Consider the following 24,454-nt stretch of genomic DNA (forward strand, 5'->3'; position numbering starts at 1 on the left):
GGCCTCTCAGAGGAAAGTTGAGACTAGCGGCTTAAGGAGGCCCGGCTTTGGTGGGGAGGGATGAAGCGGACCAGGGACTTTTTAAACACGTGCGTCTGGAGAAGGTGGGAAGCTGCGGAAGGGTATGGTGTGTTCCTCGCGCCTAAAGGTATCAGCCACCTCTCTCAGTTTTTGCAGTTTCGCCTGAGTGGGAAATGTGAAGGCACAGGGGTTGGTCTTCTATTGGTTGGGGTATTGGACAAACCCTTGGACCCCATGATTGCTCGGTGGGCTTCCCCAAATGGTAATAATGCTCTTAGTGCATCGTAATGCGTCTGCAGCACGGCTCCCAGCCCCTACAAAATTCTCCATTAGCGTCTTTCCCTCGCAACCTCCACTCTCCCCCACCGTCTGACCTTGGGATTGGGGAAACTAGACTTTGTGCACTACTCTGGGCTGAAGCAGCAGCAATGGCTTTCCGTTACTGGTGTTGGTCTGGCACTGTCAAGAGCATGTGCTTTTGGAGTCAGACCCCTTTACTAACTGCACGTTTCTTAGCCTCTTTAAACCTTGGTTTCTTTACTAAAAAAATAAGGATAAGAGTGCTTCCAATTAAATGCGAAAATAAATAAGGAACCTAGCACAGAGACTGGCACTTGGTACACGTTCAATAAATGTTAAGCATTATTATCTGCACACATTGCCCCGTGGCACCATGTTTCCTTATATAGGATTTCTTATATGGCAGAGAACGAGGTTGCAATCATTCCAGACAGAACATGGGTTTCAGATAAGCCAGGAAATCCAGAAAGAAAGGAGAAATATTCTGAAAAACGACTGGCAGATCCACTAATGGTTTGGAGTGCATCTCAGAGCACCTGGTCTCTTGCACTGAATAGGCACTGAGTAAAATAGCTGATTGATGCTCATCCTGATGTGGTAGCTGCACTGTTCACAGATGTGATTCCAGTGGCTTTAAGAGCAGGAAGGAAGGAATTACAGGGAGCTGGCTAGTCATGCAACTAGCTAATGACAGAACCAGAATCAGGTCTGTAGACTCCTGATCCAGGCTCTGTCCACTGCACCCCAACATTCTTGCAACTGTTTGGCTGCACCTCCAGCCTGGAAATGATGTCTTTCCGTGGGAAGTGGAGAAACTAGAGCAAGTCCAGTGGCTGTTGACAAAGTGGTCAACAGATCAGCATTTAATTGCCTCTGGATTAAGACTGGCTACATGTAGCTGTGCCGAGTGCAATATGAAAATATAGGACTTCTTTTATTAAAAAAAAAAATATATATATATATACACACACATACACACACGAAGAATTTTAAGATAGCAGCAGCAGGGCCAATAAGCCAAGTGTGTAACCCTTCAGAGTACAGAACCCTGGGCAACTGCAGAGGTTGCATACTTGTGAATCCAGCCCTGCTCTGGGTATACTCCTTATCAATTACTCTTTTACATAAATATGTCTGTCTTCTCACATAAATACTCATTTAAAAATTTTGGGAAATACAGAAATGAAAAAAGGGGAGACAAACACCATAGTCTGACATTCTCATATACCACCAACACAATAGTAATATATTTCTAGCTCTGTGTTTTGTGGTTTATTTTCTATCAATCACTTCTTTTAATTGTTATAATTAAACTGAATACATTTTTGTGACATCAAAATAGTAAGATAATATCACAGGAAAATTTGATAATCAAATATTTTGAGTCCTTTTAGGGCTGACCTATTATTATTTTTTGTTCCTGCTGGTACTCACAGAGCCACAGCTCCTTGTGTGTCTAGTAATTTTTTATTGTATGTCAAACATTTTTTAAAAATCCTTTGCAGAAATATGAAATCTAAGATAATTTCTTTCTTTAAGGAGGATTTTCTACCTCTTTTGACAGGTGTCTGGGGGAAATAAGCACTCTAGGATTGTATTAATCCAAATCCAGGGTTTGAAATTTTCTGGCTAACCATATGACTGCAGTCTGGTTCACCCTTATTTACATGGAGAAATGCTTCTGGATCCCAGGCCAAAGAAGGTAGGTAATCAGTTCCCACACTTTGGTGGTCCTTGGACTCTGACTTTTGCTCCTAGTCTTATAAAGCACTAAAGCCACAGTTTAGCCCCTAGGTTACCTCCTTCAGATTAGCAAATGCCTGAAGGCAAAACTGGCCTGAGTACAAGGCTAACTTCTCTGAATTCCCAACCACTCTCAGAACTTGGCCCCAGTAATTCCTTACTCTCTTAAGTCTTTTTGATTCTTTTAAAAAGGTGTTTTTATGTTTTGCTCAGCTTTTTAAAAAATTTCTATTTACTGAGTTCAGAAAAGGAGAGAGAACAAAAACAGAAACCTCCATCTGTTTCTGTATTTTCCTTGACTGAGGGATCGAACCCAAAACCTTTGCATGAGGGATGAGACTCTACTCAACCAAGCTATCTGGTCAGGGCTTGCTCAGCTTTTTAAATTGTGCTCAGTGTGTGTGTGTGTATGGGGTAGGGGTGGGGGATTGGTCTGAATTACCTTGTCCAGCATTACCAGAATTAGGAGTCTCTACATCAAAAGAAAGTTTCAAACAAACAAAAAAGGATTCATTATCCTACCACTCTGACTTCCAAGTCTCCATCCATACCAGAGCCTCTATTGTTCTTGCCTTTCCCTAGCCCTGCTTTCTCTTGTTTTATCAGATGCAGAATGGTATCTCAGTCAAGGTGACTAAAGCAATAGAATTTCAGAAAGCAGAAAACCCAGGCAGTTATAGTTTTATTAATTCAACAAATGTTATTTAGTTGTTATAATTATGCTACCCTACCAGCCTGAAATTTTTATTCCCCGATTTCTTGTTGAACAAGCCAATAAAACTTCTCACTTTTGAAAGCCATGGAAGTAAGAAATTCAGTTACTTCTAAGTGAGCAGTTTTTCAACTATACTATGGTTGAATAAAGTGGTTGTTTTCCTGATTTGACAGAAAATCAGGACAATCAGTTCATGGCTGGTATAGTACCTCCATGATACTATTGCTGTCCCCAGCCCCTTTTACCTTCCTGACTTGCTATCCTTAGCTTGTGGATTTGGTTCTCATGGTCATAAGAAGGCTACTGCACCTTCAGGCCTCATGTTCATTCTGCAAGCAGGAAGAAAATAAAAGAGCCCAAAGATTTCAGCTCATGAGGCATGTCTTTTGGGGAGAGTAAAGGATGACCCCTCCAGCGATTGCCTACATCTCATTGGTCAGAACTCTAATACTTGGCCACCTCTACCTGGTTGCAATATTTATTTTTAAGGTATAGAAAAGTAGAAAAAATAGTATAGTGAGCATTCATCTATGTACCACCCAGATTAACGTTCTGCCATACATGTTTCCTGGCTTCACAAAATTGCTCTCTACATCTGGGTTGCTCAAACCAGGATCTAAAGCTTTCCCCTCACCCTTCATCCCCACCCCAGAATATCTGAACCTTTTTCTTGCATATAATTTAGTCAGCAATATATATTTTTTAAGTTGGGTGTCTGCCATTGACACTCTGTACTGAGCACAATGACTCGATTCACTGGTGGCCAGTGTTTGCTGCTCTGCCTGCCCTCATATATCTAAGTTGGCATTGTCTAGCTTAGGACTGTGCTTACTTAACTTGCTAGGCACACATTCACCATGGAGAGAAGCTAGATATGAATTGCCGACTCCCAAGTGCTGAAAAAAATCATCTCTTGGTTTTCTTTAAAATAACTTAAATCTAACTGTGCACCCCTTTCTTGCTTGGGTAGCAGGAAATTCAGTATCAGCCTTCGCTGGGGCTCCCCACGAGACTGGGCAAAGCTTCTGGGGACGTACCTAGCACCAGGCTACTGGGCAGTTCCTCCTAATATTGGTCATTGTGGCACTGGTTCCTGCTGAGACATCCCAGCTAGCTAGTCTTGGTCCTTTTACCTCTGACCTTCTGCTCTGTCCTAGCTGGATGCCTGGGAGCCCACTGCCTGGGTCCAGCCTCTTGGGCACCACCATGTATCGGAGGTCTTGCCTCCCCTACGAGTCACTGACTCAAAGCAGCATATGGGTCGCTTCTCCTCCAGAGCCTGGCCCTCAGCCTTCTCCCAGTGTACGGGAAATTGCTTCCTGCTGTCCTCTTGCCGTTGGCAGAGCCACTCTCCCCCCATCTCCCAGGATCTCTCTAAAACCAGAAGTAACCTTTGAGTTCAAATATCTTCTTTCCGTGTTGCAATTTATTCAATCAATGATTATCCGTAAAACAACAGTGACTGTGATAACATTGAAAGATTTCTGTTTGGCTTGGTAAATAGTATAGTCATCATAGTAGCAGACAGTAAAATTAATAAATAATTAAAAATTCTAAATTAAGCCCATCCATTCAGGCTCCCTGCCATAGGCTGTAACAGGGGCCACCAATAAACAGGCTTCGCATATGCTTATTAATCACAGAGCACACCACGCTGTTTACCCTGGTATATCACTGTGCTGAAATCATGTGCATGCCACTTATTCTCTATAGTTGCAACATATTTGTGCACTGTGGTTTCTGTATAAGTAGTAGCGTAGTGTTTCAATACTTATCAGCTGAAGAATTTATAAATAAAATATTAAAACCAAACTCACAGCACAAGGAGACAGTCAAGTGTGGATATGCATATTAATGGTCCACTTAAATATCATTCCCCCTGCCAAGATTCTCAATCTGATGAGAATAAGGATGATATTAACAATGAAATAAACCTAGAGTACCTTCTGTTACTGTGCGAAGTCCACATAACCCGAGCATCTTTTGCACTGTGCAAGAATCCTACAATGTGTTTTATTTCTTCAGTACAAAATAATTTGATTATTTTAACAAAAAATGTGTTTCATCATTGCTAGGGATGTAAAAAAGGGATGAAAATGGTACTCAGAGTTGTTTGTTAAAAGATAAATTCATCATAATAGCAGTAGTATTCTGGCAAAGTTCACTGTTTAATAAAAAGAAATTGTAATTATCAATGAGAAAAACAATCCAAAGATCAGTTTCCCACAATAATGCATCTGAAAGAACAAAATCCTTTAAATTTAGAAATTTATACTTTCTTCAACATTACTTATAAAATAAGAGTAAACATGTTGAATATAAAAGGATTTAGGAAGACAATATGGCGATGGAGTAGGCGGACGTACCAACTTCCACCTCCCGGAACCAAAGTGGATTACAAACTAATTTTAAGAACCATCATCTGGAAAAGCCAACTTTGGACTAAACTAAGAGGAGACTTCAACCAAGGAACACTGAAGAAGCCATACTAAGACTGGTAGGAAAAGCGGAAATGCGGAGAGGGCTGCCCATCTCCCCGGAGTGAACGGCAGCCAGGAGAGACTCGTGTGGCGGGAAGTGAGTTTAGCAGAGAGGAGAGGGTCCTGAGTCCCAGGAACAAAGCCCCAGCCTGCAACCCCAGAGCCTAGAAGAGGTGTATGGACAGTATTTAGCTGGAAACAAGACAGGATACTGTTTGTAAGAAAGAGATTGATTTCTCAGACCCAGGATTCTTCTTAAAGGGACCATTCAGAAAACCTCTCTCACAACCACTCACCTGGGGCTCCGGGGGATGGGGAGAGAGGAGAGGACCGGAGTAGCAGGAAGAGAGTGTAATCTAGGAGGCACAGGGAGAAACACTTTGAGAGACAGCCACCCTAACTCTTGGGATGAGTCACTCCCCAAATCTGAAGTGAATATTTCCCTTGGAAACAGCAATACCAGCAAAGGGAAGCAGGACACCAGCCAAACAAGCTCTCCCGCCGCACTCAGAGCACAGTCGCTTAGAAGGAGAGAGCTTTCAGGACTACAGTAGTGAGTCTTAGGGTCTGAGCTGCAGCACCCCCACCCACATGGCTGAGGCCTTGCTGAGGGCAGGCAACAGTGGGACACAGAAGCCGGTTCTGTTGGCAAGGGCGAAAGCCGGCTAGCCACCACTAGGCCCAAGCGTGAGCTCAGTCTTGCCCGGCTGGGGAGGAGGGAGTGTGCAAAAGTGGTCAAGCCCAGCTGCGGGCAGCCTGCAATCCAGCCTGTGGGAAAAGGGCGGGAACCCCAGAAGGGGTGGAGACCAGGGGTGGAGACCAGACCTTGAGCAAGGGCTCAGGAGCACAGCCTTGCCGTGCCTGTGGAACCAAGGCTTGTGGCCTGACTTGGGAGCTGGCTCCTCCTGCGGGGGTGGAGCCAAAAACCCAGAACAGGCAGAGTCTCGCTACTGAGAGTGGGCATGCAGTCCTGCCTGGTGTGTGGAGTCAAGGCTTGCAGCCATCCCATGAGTGGGCTCCTCCTGCAAGGGCAAACAAAAGCCTGGAAACAGGCGGAAACCCGCAGCTGAGCAAAGGTGCTCGCCACTGTCCTCAGAGCCAAGCATAACACCAGCCACGAGGGTGGGGCAAAGGCCAAGGCCACCAAGGCTTGTACACCCTATCATGTGATCACAGCCACTCCCATGAAGGAGAGGCAGAAACCAAAGCAACAGCCCCAGTGGGCAGGCACCGGCAATGCCCATACCCAAACACCCTAGGCAGCAACAGCAGAGGGGATGGCGGGCCTGCAGACAGACCATACCTAGGGAACAGAGGCCACACCCAGTGGACTTCAGTGGCCAAAACCTTCTTTTACACAGACAAAATGAGAAGGCAGAGAAATGCAACACAAATGAATTAAGAGAAATCCCCAGCAAAGGACCTGCATGAATCAGATATAACCAAATTACCAGATGCAGAGTTTAAAATAATGATTGTAAGGATTCTCAATGATATTAGAACAACAATAGACGGTCATTACAAACAGCTAAATAAAGAGATAGCAAATATAAAAAAGGACATTGAAATAATAAAAAAGAATCAGTCAGAAATGACAAATACAATATCAGAAATGAAGAACACAATGGAAGGAATTAAAATCAGGATGGATGAAGCTGAGAATTAAATCAGCAAGTGAGAGGACAAGATAAATAAAGACACGGAAGCAGAGCAGAAAAAAGAAAAGAGACTCAAAAAGTCTGAGGAAACTCTAAGAGAGCTCTGTGACAACATGAAGAGAAATAACATCCACATCATAGGGGTTCCTGAAGAAGAAGAGAAAGAACAAGGGATAGAGACTTTGTTTAAGCATATCATAGCTGAAACTTCCCTCAAATAAGGCAGGAAAACATCTCACATATTCAAGAAGCACAGAGAACTCCATTAAAGAGAAACCCAAATAAATCAACACCAAGACACATCATAATTAAAATACCAAAGCTAAGTGATAAAGAGAAAATATTAAAAGCTGCTAGAGAAAAAAAGACTATCACCTACAAAGGAGCCCCCATAAGGATGACTTCTGACTTCTCAACAGAAACACTTGAGGCCAGAAGGGAATGGCAAGAAATATTCAAAGTAATGCAGAACAAGAGCCTACAACCAAGACTACTTTATCCAGCAAGTCTATCATTTAAAATTGAAGGAGAAATAAAAAGCTTTTCAGACAAAAAAAACCTCAAGGAATTCACTACAACCAAACCAAGGCTGCAAGAAGTGCTAAGGGGCCTGTTGTAAACAGATCAAAGGAGAAAAAGAATATAGCAAAAGCGGAATACAGTTTTAAAGAATAAAATGGCAATAAACAATTACATATCAATAATAACCTTAAATGTAAATGGATTAAAGGATCTGATCAAAAGACATAGGGTAGCTGCGTGGATAAGAAAACAAGACACATACATATGCTGTCTACAAGAGACACACCTTAAAACAAAAGATGCACGTAGACTGAAGATAAAAGGATGGAAAAAAAATATTTCATGCAAATGGAAATGAAATAAAAGCTGGGGTACCAATACTTATATCAGACAAAATGGACTTTAAAACAAAGACTATAGTAAGAGAAAAAGAAGGTCACTACATAATGTTAAAGGGAGCAATCCAACAGGAAGATATAACCGTTATAAATATCTACGCACCTAATATAGGAGCACCTAAATATATAAAGCAGACTTTGATGGATTTAAAGGGTGAGATCAACAGCAATACTATAATAGTAGGGGATTTCAATACCCCACTAACATCACTAGATAGATCCTCAAGAAAGAAAATTAACAAAGAAACAGCTAACTTAAAGGACATACTAGATCAACTTGATTTAATAGATATCCTCAGAACCTTTCACCCTAAAACAGCAGAATATACATTCTTTTCAAGCACTCATGGTACATTCTCTAGAATAGACCACATGTTAGGGTACAAAAGCGGTCTCAACAAATTTAAGAAGATTGAAATCATATTGAGCACTTTCTCTGATCACAATGGCATGAAACTAGAAATCAACCACAACAGAAAAACTGAAAAATACTCAAACACTTGGAAACTAAATAGCATGTTATTAAATAATGAATGGGTAAACAATGAGATCAAAGAAGAAATTTAAAAATTCCTAGAAACGAATGATAATAAGCATACATCAACTCAAAATTTATGGGACACAGCAAAAGCAGTTCTGAGAGGGAAGTTCATAGCATTACAGGCATAGCTCAGGAAGCTACAAAAAGCTCAAATAAACAACTTGACTCTACATCTAAAAGAACTAGAAAAAGAACAGCAAGTAAAGCCCAGAGGTAGTAGAAGGAAGGAAATAATAAAGATCAGAGCAGAAATAAATGACATAGAGACTAAAGAAACAATACAGAATGAAAACAGGAGCTGGTTCTTTGAAAAGGTAAACAAGATTGATGAACCTTTAACCAGACACATCAAGAAAAAAAAGAGAGAGGACTCAAATAAATAAAATTAAAAATGAAAGTGGAGAAATAACAACTCACACAACAGAAATACAAAATATTGTAAGAAAATACTATGAAGAACTGTACGCCAAAAAACTAGACAACTGAGATGAAATGGACAAATTCCTTGAAACATATAATCTTCCAAAAATTAATCTGGAAGAATCAGAAAACCTAAACAGACCAATTACAACAAATGAGATTGAAACAGTTATCAAAAAACTCCCAAAAAAGAAAAGTCCTGGGCCTGATGCCTTCACAAGTGAATTCTACCAAATATTCAAAGAAGAACTTACTCCTATCCTTCTCAAGCTATTTCAAAAAACTCAAGAGAAAGGAAGACTTCCAAACTCCTTTTATGAGGCAAGCATAATTCTGACTCCAAAACCAGGCAAAGACAACACAAAAAAAGAAAATTATAAGCCAATATCCCTGATGAATTTAGATGCTAAAATCCTCAACAAAATATTAGCAAACCAGATCCAGCAATATATGAAAAAAATCATACACCATGATCAAGTGGGATTTATTCTGGGGAGGCAAGGCTGATACAATATTCACAAATCAATCAATGTGATTCATCACATAAACAAAAGGAAGGAGAAAAACCACATGATAATTTCAATAGATGCAGAAAAAGCATTTGATAAAATTCAGCACCCATTCATGATCAAAACTCTCAGCAAAGTGGGAATACAGGGAACATACCTCAACATGATAAAGACCATCTATGAAACCCACAGCCAAAATCATACTCAATGGGCAAAAATTAAAAGCAATCCCCTTAATATCAGGAACAAGGCATGGGTGCCCCCTTTCACCACTCCTATTCAACATAGTTCTAGAAATCCTAGCCACAGCAATCAGACAAGAAAAAGAAATAAAAGACATCGAAATTGGAAAACAAGTAAAACTATCATTATTTGCAGATGATATGACATTGTATATAGAAAACCCTAAAGTCTCAGTCAAAAAACTACTCGACCTGATAAATGAATTCAGCAAGGTGGCAGGATATAAAATTAATACTCAGAAATTAGAGGCATTTTTATACACTAACAATGAACTGTCAGAAAGAAAAATTAAGGAAGCAATCCCCTTTACCATTGTAACCAAAAAAATAAAGTACCTAGGAATAAATTTAACCAAGGAGATTAAAGACTTGTACTCAGAAAATTATAAAACATTGATAAGAGAAATCAGGGAAGATACAAACAAGTGGAAGCATATACCGTGCTCATGGTTAGGAAGAATAAACATCATTAAAATGTCTATATTACCCAAAGCAATTTATAAATTCAATGCAATACCGATTAAAATACCAATGACTTACTTCAAAGATATAGAACACATATTCCAAAAATTTATATGGAACCAAAAAAGAACATGAAGAGCCTCAGCAATCTTGAAAAGGAAGAATAAAGCGGGAGGTATCACACTTCCGGATATCAAGTTATATTATAAGGCCATTGTACTCAAAACAGCATGGTACTGGCATAAGAACAGACATATGGAACAGAACTGAGAACCCAGAAATAAACCCACACTTTTATGGACAACTGATATTTGACAAAGGAGGTAAGAGCATACATTGGAATAAAGACAGCCTCTTCAACAAATGGTGTTGGGAAAATTGGACAGCTACCTGCAAAAAAATGAAACTAGACCACCAACTTATACCATTCACAAAAATAAACTCAAAATGGACAAAAGACTTAAATGTAAGCTGTAAAACCATAAGCATATTAGAAGAAAACATAGGCAGTAAGCTCTCTGACATCTCTCGCACCAATATATTGGCCGATTTTTCTCCACAGGCAAGTGAAATAAAAGACAGGATAAACAAATGGGACTTTATCAAACTAAAAAGCTTTTGCACAGCTAAAGACAATAAGAACAGAATAAAAAGACAAACTACACAATGGGAGGATATATTTGACAATACATCTGATAAGGGGTTAATAACCAAAATTTATAAAGAACTTGTAAAACTTAATACCAGGAAGACAAAAAATCCAATCCAAAAATGGGCAAAAGAAATGAATAGACACTTCTCCAAAGAGGACTTACAGATGGCCAATAGGCATATGAAAAAATGCTCAACATCACTAATCATTAGAGAAATGCAAATTAAAACCACAATGAGATATCATCTCACACCAGTCAGAATGGCGCTCATCAACAAAACAACACAGAATAAGTGCTGGCGAGGGTGTGGAGAAAAGGGAACCCTCCTGCACTGCTGGTGAGAATGCAGACTGGTGCCGCCACTGTGGAAAACAGTATGGAGATTCCTCAAGAAATTAAAAATCGAACTGTATTTTGACCCAGATATACCACTTTTAGGAATATACCCCAAGAACACCATAGCACTGTTTCAAAAGAAGAAATGCACCCCCATGTTTATGGCAGCATTGTTCACAATAGCGAAGATCTGGAAACAGCCCAAGTGTCCATCAGAGGACGAGTGGATTAAAAAGCTTTGGTACATATATACTATGGAATACTACTCAGCCATAAGAAATGATGACATCAGATCATTTACAACAACATGGATCGACCTTGATAACATAATACTGAGCGAAATAAGTATATCAGAAAAAACTAAGAACTATATGATTCCATACATACGTGGGACATAAAAATGAGATTCAGAGACATGGAGAAGAGTGTGGGGGTTACAGGGTGAGGGAGAGGAGAGGGAAGGGGTCGGGGGAGGGGAGGGGCACAAAGGAAACCAATTGGAAGGTGACGGAAGACAATTGGACTTTGGATGATGGAATGCAGCATAATCAAATGTCAAAATAACCTAGAGATGTTTTCTCTGAACATATGTACCCTGATTTATCAATGTCACCCCATTAAAATTAATTTTAAAAAAGTATTTAGAGAATTAGCCTTAATAAACAACATTCTAATAGTGATATCTACACTTTCTGTGGCTTTCTAAGAAATAACTGTTTCTGGTAAATCAATTTAATTTGAGAATCTATAAAAGCAATTAAGCATATAAGGATAAGTAAAAGAAACTGTATAGCAGCAAAGGAATATGATACAACACTTGAAACAAACAAATTAGAAATCCTAAGAAAACTATTACAATGTCTAATGAATTATGTAAAATGGCTGATGGCAAAGTGAAAAGCATAATGAATGTTTTTGGGGGGGTTTTTCCCCAGAGAGACAGAGAGAGAGAGAGAGAGGGATAGACAGGGACAGACAGACTGGAACGAAGAGATGAAAAGCATCAATCATTAGTTTTTCGTTGCACGAAAAACACCTTATTGTTCATTGATTGCTTTCTCATACATGCCTTGACCGTGGGCCTTCAGCAGACTGAGTAACCCCTTGCTTGAGCCAGCGACCTTGGGCTGAAGCTGCTGAGCTTTGCTCAAACCAGATGATCCCGTGCTCAAGCTGGTGACCCTGGGGTCTCGAACCTGGGACTTCTGCATCCCAGTCCGACGCTCTAGCCACTGCGCCACCACCTGGTCAAGCCATAATGAATGTTTTGAGTTGTTTATTTATTAATTGCTGCAACTCTGCCAAATGATGTTTGCAAATCTCCATGGATTAAAGACAATCAAAATGTAATAAAAATCAATCCAACTCATTAAATATGCTGTTTCACGGGGTTGAGAGGCCCAGCCAGCCCTCTATCATGCATCTGAGGCACCATACACATTGGGTGGCCATCCTGACTCTTTCAAGGCTCCTCTTACCTAGGGCCCCAAACCCCTAGGTTTGGGGTTCTTTGTTAGGCAGAGAACAACAACTGCAAATGTTCTTTATTTACTGAGTGACCTTTTTAATTTTGGGTCCCCAATGTGGACTGAACTCATGGATTCTGGAGAGGGAAAGTGTGAAATAAAGCAAACTGTCCCACAGCTTAGATAAAATATGCCTCCAAATCCTACACTTCCATTTGCTCTAATTCCTCCAGCCTCCCAACACTTCCTCCAGGTAAGCAGGGGCACACTGGTTCTGAGGTTCAGGGCAGGTTGTAGTGTCCATGCCACCTGGGCCAGGCTTGGTCTGAATTACCTGATCCAGCATTACCAGAATTAGGAGTCTCTACATCAAAAGAAAGTTTCAAACAAACAAAAAAGGATTCATTATCCTACCACTCTGACTTCCAAGTCTCCATCCATACCAGAGCCTCTATTGTTCTTGCCTTTCCCTAGCCCTGCTTTCTCTTGTTTTATCAGATGCAGAATGGTATCTCAGTCAAGGTGACTAAAGCAATAGAATTTCAGAAAGCAGAAAACCCAGGCAGTTATAGTTTTATTAATTCAACAAATGTTATTTAGTTGTTATAATTATGCTACTCTACCAGCCTGAAATTTTTATTCCCCGATTTCTTGTTGAACAAGCCAATAAAACTTCTCACTTTTGAAAGCCATGGAAGTAAGAAATTCAGTTACTTCTAAGTGAGCAGTTTTTCAACTATACTATGGTTGAATAAAGTGGTTGTTTTCCTGATTTGACAGAAAATCAGGACAATCAGTTCATGGCTGGTATAGTACCTCCATGATACTATTGCTGTCCCCAGCCCCTTTTACCTTCCTGACTTGCTATCCTTAGCTTGTGGATTTGGTTCTCATGGTCATAAGAAGGCTACTGCACCTTCAGGCCTCATGTCCATTCTGCAAGCAGGAAGAAAATAAAAGAGCCCAAAGATTTCAGCTTCACTTGTCCTTACTCACTAGCACTTATGGCCCTGTTTGGGGTTTCTTTTTGTGATAGAATATACATGACATAAAATTCACCATTTTAACCATTTCTGAGTGTACAGTTTAGTGGCATTAAGTATATTCACATTATTGGGCAACCATCACCACTGTCCATCTCTAGACATTGTTCACCTTCCTAAAGTGAATCTCTGTACCCATTAAACAGTGAATCCCAAATCCCCTAGCCCCTGATGACCACCACTCTGCTTTCTTTCTCTGTGAATTTTACTACCCTAGATATCATATAAGTGGAATATCACCCTGTCTTATAATTCAACTCTTTGCATGGTTCTCTCCCTCTATAAACTAGGAAGTCCTTGATATTAGAGACTTTTTATTTGTCTTTGAATTGTAGCTATCCTTCACTGTGCCTAGCATATAATAGGTGCCCAATAAATGTTCGATCAATGGATGGACGGACAATGGACAGACGGATGGATGGATGGATGGATGGATGGATGGATGGATGGATGGATAGACAGATGGATGGATGGATGGATGGATGGATGGATGGATGGATGGATGGATGGATGGATAAATGGATGAGTGGATGGATGAATGGATGGATAGATGGATGGGTAGATGGATGAGTGGATGGATGGATGGATAGATGGATGGACGGATGGATGGACGGACGGACGGACGGACGGATGGATGGATGGATGGGTGGGTGAATGGATGGGTGGGTGGATGGATAGATGACGGACAGATGGGTGGATGAATGGGTAGATAGATGGGTGGATGGATGGGTGGGTGGATGAATGCAGTTGTCACAGTCTGACTGGTACTGTAGTTGACTTAAGCAAGTCTGCCCCACTAGATGATGAGCAAATGCAGGATTGTGTCTACCTTTCACTTCACTACCTTGAAGCACTTACTACTCTGTAGACACAATAAGCAGGGCAGAGCCCATACATGGAAGGAGTTACAAATCCAACAGAGTGGCACAGAGCCACTACGACTTTGAGAAAAACAACAGAGGAATGCAGATGTCGAGGAGGCATCTAGCACAGGTTTCTGACATCATGTACATTCAACAGACATATTTCTTATCAAATGGAATCAGATGACAAACTAGTTGGAAACTTTGGGTTTAATTCCCACTTTCAAGCTGTGCTGGCTTTGTGCCAGTAACTTTACCATTCCACATCCTGCTGCTGCATATCACTTCTGATGTGAAACCCAGGGACAGGCCAGCTCACCTGTGTGAGCAGGACACAGCAAAGGTAGGAGCCCCGTTTTCATCAGAGAAGCAGTTGGGAGAAGGGCAGGGGGGACATAAGTGACAATTTCAGAGAGCCCTTGGGTCAGGCAGGCAGAGTAGTGAGATGCAGCTTCCTGCTAGTGTTCCTAACTTGTCTTAGGTCATCTTCCCACGATTGCCACTTTCTGTGGAAATTAATAAGTGATTTTTCTATTATTGGCACCGTTAAGCAGATACTGTAAACAGATCATGAAGAGCGAGCCTTTATTAGAAACACCCGGTTTCGTTCTGGGACCCGGCTCCTTCCACACCTGTAGATGTAGCATCTATTTTAACAATACTGCTGAAGAGACAGCTGTCCTGTCAGGGGAAATCACTGTCCTCAGAAACTGCTGAGCTTTGTGGGGGAGCTTACTGGTGCACACCAGAGATTCGCACTGCCCACAGCCTCTCCATGGCCGGTCTCAAACTCGGCACCTCTGTTTGGTCCTTTATCCTCCTAAAACATCAGTGGCAGATGCCTCAGCAGACAGCACTGGCATGATTAATAACATGATAACTCTGTGATACCATTATTTTTTATTTCCTATTCACTGATCCAAATAGGAAACTTGAGGGCCTAAGCTTTTCCGTCACATGTGAAATATCTTCCCGAGCTTCCTCGTGCAGAGGGTGAGTGTGCCATTCGTAATAACAATGTCAGTTGTCCTGGGGAAAATCTGAGGCTATTAAGTTTAGCCCCACAGCTAATGAGTCTGTAACTCACAAGATTAATGTTGGATCTAATTTTACAGAGTCTGCATGTTACTGCCACGATTCCATTTCCTCCCAGGTCCTGACTCCAGCACTCCCGGGGAGGCCCTTCCCTGCTTGCTGAGTGTTTGCCATCTGCTCCACACTGCCCTGCGCTGCCCCACCAGAACTGTAGTTTTGAAAAGCTGTGGCACTTAATTAGTCCATTTTCTCAGTTCATTTAAAGGATGTCTGAAACCATGATAAAGATCACTGTCTGCACACAGGTACACACGCACGCAGTGTCTGTACACATACACACACACACACACACACACAAACAGGGATGAAAGAAGCTCTTTCACATTTGAACAAAAAGCAATTCTCGAAGCTTCACCTGCATGAGCACCATATGTCCTATGAGGAGCCCACCAGATAATGACAGCAAATGTCTAGGTGTTCTGTGAAAGCCGTTGGTAAATAGTGGTTATTAATAACTGATGTTGATTGCTCACTGGGCACTGGACCCTGGGCAAGCCCTAGCCCGGCACCAACTCCTTTAACTCTCACACTACAAGTGGGTGCTCTCGGCTCCACTTTACCAAGAAGAAACCAGGTTCAGAGAGGTCAGGCGCTTACCTGAGGTCACACAGTAAGTAGCAGGATTCATGTCCAGATCTAGCTGATTCTAAAGCCCTAAGTCCCCTTCACTGGACCCCAGAGGGGAAGGCAGAGGGAAGCTGGCTTCCTGGAGAGAGACTGAAGAAACCAGGCAGCCAAGTCTCTGAGAGTAAAACGGTTGTTTTACAGTTTGGGGTCTGGGATCTATAAAAACATAAGCTCTCCAGCTGAGACCACACCAACCATCTGTCCTGGTGTGCAGGGCAAGGAATGGACACTAAGATAGTTGGACCTGATTAGTCTGTGGTCGCTCTTGATCCTTTGAAATAGGTCTTCAAGAAACCCATCTCTCCAGTGAGTCCAAGCTCACACAATCCATTGGGAGGGCCCAGACATATAGAAAAAAAGTGAGGCAACTTTGTCAAGGACACATTAGTAAATAGAAGGGTCGGGATTCAAACCCAGTCTGACCACAGAGCTGTCTCCCAAACTCTACACTTCACAAAGGGCTTGGACTAACTGCCCAGAGTTATGCCAATCGTAAATGACTTCACAGTTCAGAGAGAACAGAGGCTGGGAGAGAGGAGAAAGTTGACAGGAGAGGTGACCCTCAAACCACACCCGGAAGAGCAGGTCGGGTGGAGGGAAGTGATGATGGGTGCCAACACACGTTATTTCATTTGTCAGTGAACAGGGCTGTTTGGCTATGAGTTAACACAGGCATTAGCTGATAAGAAAAGGTAGGTTTAGCCCTGGCCGGTTGGCTCAGCGGTAGAGCATTGGCCTAGCGTGCAGAGGACCCAGGTTCGATTCCCAGCCAGGGCACATAGGAGAAGCACCCATTTGCTTCTCCACCCCTCCGCCGCGCTTTCCTCTCTGTCTCTCTCTTCCCCTCCCGCAGCCAAGGCTCCATTGGAGCAAAGATGGCCCGGGCGCTGGGGATGGCTCCTTGGCCTCTGCCCCAGGCACTAGAGTGGCTCTGGTCGCAACATGGCGACACCCAGGATGGGCTGAGCATCGCCCCCTGGTGGGCATGCCGGGTGGATCCCGGTCGGGCGCATGCGGGAGACTGTCTTGACTGTCTCTCCCTGTTTCCAGCTTCAGAAAAATGAAAAAAAAAAAAGGAAAAAAAAGAAAAGGTAGGTTTGGGGGCCTTGAATGCCGACCTGGATTAAATTCAAGAGAACGTAGGGTCTGCCTTTTCCAGTCTGCCTCCCACATCACATTTCTGTGCGTGTAACTTTAGGGAAGAAGCTGTTTCTGCAGCAAGACCCCTAAAAACCTCACAGGAAAAATGCACAAATAAAGCACCAGCAGTCCCACAGGCTTCAGACACAGTTATCACAAATTCAGCCGAGGTCCGTCACCTGGGAGAGGTGGGGAGGGACGGCCAAGGCTCCGTGCTCACGGATAAGATGGAGACCAGTCACAGCGAGAGGGTAGGATGTCACAGGGGCAAACAGCCCAAGGAAACCAATCATCCAAGAATCTTTTATAAGGTCATTTGGTGGAATTTGGGCTTCAATTATTATTTATCTATTTATTTAGCAAGCATTTATTCACGATCTACCATATGCCAAGTATTATGTTAGGATCTAAAAGCAAGTATGTTGATATCCTGGTAATTCTCAGCCCTCCCAGCCAAACAGAAGGTCCCACTGACAAACCCCCACTTGGAAGGAACTAGAAAGCCCTTCCTGCTCCAGGGATTTCCTCAGGCAGCTGAATGTGTGTGTGTGTGTGTGTGTGTGTGTGTGTGTGTATGTGTGTTTTCTAGATTTAAATCGTTTCTGGGGCAGAAATATCACTTTAACCTACAGATCAGCCTTCAGAGATAAAAAGTGTCCAAACCCAGACCAAACCCTCCAGGATCAGCTTCGAGAAGATGCTGCAGCCTTCAGCTCAGCCAGGATGAAATCACAGTCACTTTTTCCTGCACACGGAGAGGCATGTAACTTCTAGTTCATGGAACCCCACGGAGTCCATCTCATCCAGGGAGACTAAACCATTACTTTGATTCAGCATGCAGAATGTGTTACACCTTTGAGTGCCCTTGAACCCAATGTGAACACAGAGATGCTGGGAATTCAGTGACCTTCTGTGGCACAGCCAGTGGATAGCAGATAGCAGAGTCCCTTAGAATTTTCCAATGGCCCTGACTAACGTCCAGGCAAAGGTGAGGCGAAAGCAGATCCCACCTTAGAAAAAGAAGCTTGGACTGGTGCACTTTGGGATTTTTCTGGACAGCAACGACTGTGCTCACTTAGCCACTTACATCTCCAGAGCTTAGGTCTTTAATCAGTTCTCACAGAGATCTGGACAGTTGATCCCCTGTACAATGGCTCCAAAAAAAAGTGGGTCAGGAGAAGCTGGTGGCTTGGCCCAAGGCTTAATGCTAAATCATCCTCAGAGTTGAGAAAAGAAGTTTCTAAGGCCATAAGTTCCATAGCAGGAGAAGCCTGCCACTAAGATCCAGAAATCTCCTTTTTAGCTCCTAGAAGCGGCCCCATCAAATTGGAGCTAAGAAATAAGTTGAGTGTTGCCTGGTGCTCCCAGGAAAATGAAATGAATGCAGAAAGCTAGTTAATTACTCAGGACATGTTGGCAGACACCTCTGCTTGTCAAATTCCTGGTTGTCTGAATGGTTATTTACATCTGAATTAATTTACACTGTGGGAGTTTTAACTACTATATATATATATTTAAGTAGCAGCAAAGATCCTGCCAGAAACTGTGCTATAGCCAAAAAATTACTCTCCCTCTTCCCTGATTTATTCACAGACATAGGAGACCCTGACACAGAGCTAGGACTCCTGTACTTAGAGAGACCCTAAGTGGGAACTCTCACTCAGACATCAGAACCGGAGCCCCCGCCACCCTCCCGGATCCTCCTGGTCCCCTGTGCCTGCTCCCCGACCTCACAGTCCTGTGATGTGCAGGTCTAAGGCAAGAGCACTAAGAAAACCTGAAGTCTTTAAAACTTGGAAAAAAAATGTGGAAGGTGATCGAAAGATACAAACTTCTGGTTCTTGAATGAATAAGTTCTGAGGATGTAATGTGCACCATGGTGACTATTGTTAAGGGTACTGCACTGTACATTTAAAAGTTGTTAGGAAAGTAAATCTTGAAAGTTCTCAGCACAAGAAAAAGAATTTGTAATTATTTGAGATGATGGATGTTACTGTGATGTTATTGTGATGTTACTGTGGTGGTCATTTTGCAATATGTACATATATATGATGTACACCTTGGACTAATACAATGTCTTGTGTAATTATATCTCAATAAAACTAGAAAAATAATTTTAAAAGACTTGAAAGACACTGAGGAAAAATAAAGGAAAATGTTATTTATACAATTTGAATTTTCTCATTCATTCAGTAACTATTTAATGAGATCAAACAAGGTGTCATGATTGTCTCATTAGGTCTTAGGGACACAGTCATTTGAAAATATATGACATCATCTCTATACCCACAAGGTGTTCATGTTCAGTGGAGGAAACAAACACAGAAAATGGCAAATATTTAAGGGTAGAGTGGAACTGAGGTTGCCATTTATATACTAGAAGTCAAATATGCAAAAATTATAAAAATATTTTCTATTCTTATTTTGTGTTCAATCCCCAATGATAACACAAATCTTAAATCTTCCAATGAAAAACTGGGGCTTTTCTAAGTTAGAAACATTCCTTTCAGGTAAATATTCACTCACTTCCAAGTTCAAATTCCCTATCAGGTCTGCTTCTCCTTCCCAAAGGCGCTTGGGCTACATGCCCACTGGTGTACACGCTCAAGGTGGCATTGGGGTACAGGGGAAAACCTGGTATCCTAATGGCATCCAGCATGGATCTGTGGTCCACATGCTGTGCCCTGGCCTCTACTGTGGTGTCCTGATCTCTTCCAGAACCTGATGTCCTCCTCAGTGTCCGCCGCTGTGGCTGATCCCTCTTGGTGTTCTGATGTGCTGTGCCCCGAGGACAAAAGTCCTGGGTCTCTGGTTCTTCTCCATGGTTTCCTTTGTCCTGATGCCTAATCTTCTCTATCACCAGCTTTTTTCTTTATTAAGGGGAAGCAGGGAAACAGATTCCTGCATGCACCCCAACCAGGATCCATCTGGAAAACCCTCTATGGAGCGATGCTCTGCCTATCTGGGACACATTCCTCCATTGCTTGGCAACCAAACTATTTTAGCACCTGAGGTGAAGCTATGGACCCATCCTCAGTGCCCTAGGTCAACTTGCTTAAACCATTACAGCCATGGCTGTGGGTAGGGGAGAGAGGGAGAGACAAAGAGAGAAAAGGAGGGTGGAGAAAGAGGGATGGAGAAGCAGATAGTAGCTTCTCCTGTGTGCCCTGACTGAGAATCAAACCTGGAACTTCGACATGCCAGGACGATGTTCTACCGCTGAGCCAACCAGCCACGGCCTATCACCAGCTTCTTCAGCATACTGGCATTCCCACTCAGGCTATGAAAATCCTGAACTCTGTTGGCAGCATGCCTGGGGGTGGACAAGCAGGAGCACCGCCCAAAACACCAACACTGCCCTGCCGCGGACCAGCGCAGCTTCCAAATAACGGTGCAGAATTAAGGAAACACACTTTGTCAGAACAAAACCGATGGGACCGGGAGGACTCTTCAAACTGCCTGGCAGTATCTGAGTGCCTCACAGCCCCAGTTCGCTTTATTATATGGACCTATGCAAATCAAGGACCCTGATACAAAGTTGCACATCAAAGGCTAAGACAGGAATTCTCCCAAGGCAACAACAGGATACATTAGTGAAATTTACAAACAACTGAAACAAACAGTCAGAGTCAGAGGAAGGGCATGTATATTGCTTCCTGCAACCCAGGGAAGGAAGTGGAGTGGGTGCAAACACTTAGCATCAAAGCCAAATATGGAGATGGAGGGGGGAGAACTTAGCCTTTTGCTAAGCCTTGAATCTATAATGGCTTCCTGCCATTAACGGTCCACAACACTGCCCCCACTGCGTTTACTTCCTGGGACCACCCTGACAAACTACCACAAACAGATGACTTAAAACAACGGAAGTTCATTCTCTCACTGTTCTGGGAGCTTGAAATCTGAAATTAGGTGTGTAACGCCAGTGGCCGAGGCCAGGGAGGTCCACATTGGATTTGAGCAGTCAGTAGAGGAACTGCAGAGCCAGAAAGTGCAGGGCCATTCCTGTTTAATAGAGTCTCTCAACAGCCAAAGAGCAAACAGGCAGGGAAGCTGCTTCTCAGGCAAACGAACAGCAAAAAAATGACCCCTCACAGAGATGGGCAGGCAGTCTGCCCTCCGCCCTGAGAGTGAGCACCCAGAGCCTTACAGAGACTATACACATGTGGTCCTGCCACATCCTCATGCACTAGCCAGGCAAAGTGCTTGCAGCTGGTAAACCAGTGAGCAAGCCAACAACATGTCACATCTTAGGACAAGCAGTGCAGGCCACCAGCCATGAAAACTGAGTACATCCAGTACATGGCTGGAGAAAAAAAAAAAAAAAAGATAAACAACCGTTAGAAATGTAGCAATATTTTCCACAGAACTCTATGTACCCAACGTCAAGAAAGCCCTACCCTAGAGACTTAGCTAAGAACAAGGTCAGCTAATTGCACCTCTCCCGCCCTGTAAACACTGCTTGCTTGCTCAGCCTAGATAGCCATCCTATAAAAAGGAGCCATTTTAGAAGCTCAGGGCTGCAGTGTTCCCTTGCATGGGTTGCCTGCAGTCCCTGTGCAGGTTTTCAATAAAACATAAAATTCACTTTGGGTTTGCTGTGGTCTGTCTCCTGGGATGTAACACATGGAGGCCCCAGCGAGATTGGCCGTGTAAGACCCCTCCTCACGGAGTGGGCTGCAGCAGACGTTGGTAGCTGGCCAGCCTCCGGCAGTTGCCATTTGGAAACTGAATTTGGTTGATTCGAAACATTTGGAGTCTCGAGACTGTTTGGTAAGGAAGCTTCCTCTTTGAATATTTGGAAACAGAGCTCTAGTTAGAAAAGGGTGTAGTGGAGCAGGCGGGACGCCACCTGATTTCTCCCCACCCGGTCGGTTGGGGAATGCAGGACGCTGCCTTCTCCCTTTGGTTTTGGTTTAGAAGTTTTGTTTGTTTTGTGTGCATATTTGGTTTGTTTGTCTGCTTCACCCATTGCTTCCTCACAGGATTCCTTCAAGAGTCAAGGACCATGGGTCGGGGGCAATCTGCTGCCCTAATGCCTCTTCAGTACTTGCTTGATAACTTTTCTGATTTCTCTCGCAGGGCACGAGACTATGGGACTTCTGTTGATTCCGCCACATTGCGGACTCTTTGTGAACTAGAATAGCCAACTTAAGAGCAGACTGGCCAAACCAAGGATTGCTAGACCCATAGAAAACATAGAGAGTTTAGTGTACTATCACCAGCACCCACCTGCAGGCAGGTGGCACGGTCAGTATGCAGCCCAGTATAGCAGCAGAGGTAGAGAAAGAAAAGGCAGCCAGGCTGCAGCTGGCTGCAGGAGAAGCGGCAGGTTCCCCTCACAGTTTCAGGCACTTGCCCCTCCCCCTTGGGCACCGGCTCAAGGGCTGAGCCACTGCTTGGTCAGGCAAAGATAACAGTGCAGTAAGCTAGAGGTTATCATCATCTTGCTATACAGCCCCTGCCCTTCTCTGCTTTGGCTCCGGGAAATCTCCGCCTCCATGTGGAGCCAGACCAGAGGAGAAGATTTAGGGAATTATAGGGTTTCTATGTCCCTGAGAAAATTGAAGACCTTATGTAAACTAGAATACCCCACTGTTAAGAAAATAAGTTTATAAAATTGTGTGTTTTTTTAGTTTACTACCCCGACCCTTATAATGACTTAATGTTGTAAAGCTCTATAGGTCAAAAAGAGGGTTAGCATCTCTTTGCCAGCTGAGAAGCCACAAAATAGTAACTACATTTTGACCATTCCTTATTTTTCTCTGAAAAATCAGTAGTTCATTAGGAATAGTAGTTTATAATCTTTTATTGTAAATCATACTAAATTTGTACTAATAGTAAAGCATATGGAATTGTATAGTCTGTCAAATACAGACTTCCTTTTTGTACCAAGGATCTGTTGTTGTAAAAAAAAAACACAAAACATTTTCTATGTTAGAAATGTATATTAGGCCCTGGCCGGTTGGCTCAGCAGTAGAGCGTCAGCCTGGCGTGCGGGGACCCGGGTTCGATTCCTGGCCAAGGCACATAGGAGAAGCACCCATTTGCTTCTCCATCCCCCCCTTCCTCTCTGTCTCTCTCTTCTTCCCCTCCCGAAGCCAAGGCTCCATTGGAGCAAAGATGGCCCAGGCGCTGGGGATGGCTCCTTGGCCTCTGCCCCAGGCGCTAGAGTGGCTCTGATCTCAGCAGAGCGACACCCCGGAGGGGCAGAGCATCACCCCCTGGTGGGCAGAGCGTAGCCCCTGGTGGGCGTGCCGGGTGGATCCCAGTCAGGCACATGCGGGAGTCTGTCTGACTGTCTCTCCCCATTTCCAGCTTCAGAAAAATACAAAAACAAAAAAAGAAATGTATATGTTATTTCAACAGTCTTTTGTTAATTCTCCTTTTCATTTGCTATTTCATAGCCTGTGATGTTAAAATTTTAGTTTAAATATTAGGAAATATATAATAATTCAGTAATTGGGGTTTGTTTTTGTTTTTGTTTTTTTGTATTTTTCCGAAGCTGGAAACAGGGAGAGACAGTCAGACAGACTCCCACATGCACTCGACCGGGATCCACCCGGCATGCCCACCATGGGGCGATGCTCTGCCCCTCTGGGGCATCGCTCTGTTGTGACCAGAGCCACTCTAGCACCTGGGGCAGAGGCCAAGGAGCCATCCCCAGCACCCGGGCCATCTTTGCTCCAATGGAGCCTCGCTGCGGGAGGGGAAGAGAGAGACAGAGAGGAAGGAGAGGGGGAGGGGTGGAGAAGCAGATGGGCGCTTCTCCTGTGTGCCCTGGCCGGGAATCGAACCAGGGACCCCTTGCACACCAGGCCGATGCTCTACCACTGAGCCAACCGGCCAGGTCCCAGTAATTGTTAATTGTTCAATGTTAGGTCACAAAACCCAGAGTAACAAATATTACTATTGATCGGCTTAATAGAAGAATTCTTAACATAATAGGTAGAAAGGAGAACTCTAGAAACATAATCCTGAACCTCCACTGATTTACCACCCTAGATCAAACTCAGACCCTCCACAGTCTCCAACCACCTACCACCACAGATCAAATCTTTTCTTTCCTCAGTCTAATAGGCTTCTTTAAATACAGGATTCCCAATTTTGCTCTCTTAGTCAAGCCCCTCAGTGAGATCTTCTGAGCATGGCTTTTAAGGTCTATAATGACCAAGGAAGTAACAGAAAAGGCAAATAAGGCCCAAAAGAAGTCAGGAAACACC

The 24,454-nt window shown here is 43.2% G+C and overlaps 1 protein-coding gene and 1 long non-coding RNA gene across 3 annotated transcripts in view; one reads left to right on the forward strand and one right to left on the reverse strand.

Moving 5' to 3' along the window:
* The window catches only part of CNIH3 (cornichon family AMPA receptor auxiliary protein 3), a 141,022-nt gene that overhangs the window by 82,732 nt on the left and 33,836 nt on the right, over window positions 1-24,454 (reverse strand). The gene's annotated exons all lie outside the window — the stretch shown is intronic.
* LOC136320319 (uncharacterized) lies at window positions 29-18,963 on the forward strand. Of its 2 annotated transcripts, none has more exons than XR_010728304.1 (3): window positions 29-148; window positions 1,886-2,023; window positions 18,828-18,963. It is a non-coding gene; the product is annotated as an uncharacterized lncRNA (long non-coding RNA). The 2 variants fall into 2 exon arrangements; XR_010728305.1 differs by lacking the exon at window positions 18,828-18,963 and adding an exon at window positions 17,867-17,967.

Source organism: Saccopteryx bilineata, chromosome 1 (assembly GCF_036850765.1).
Source record: "Saccopteryx bilineata isolate mSacBil1 chromosome 1, mSacBil1_pri_phased_curated, whole genome shotgun sequence".
NCBI classification, from domain to species: Eukaryota; Metazoa; Chordata; class Mammalia; order Chiroptera; family Emballonuridae; genus Saccopteryx; species Saccopteryx bilineata.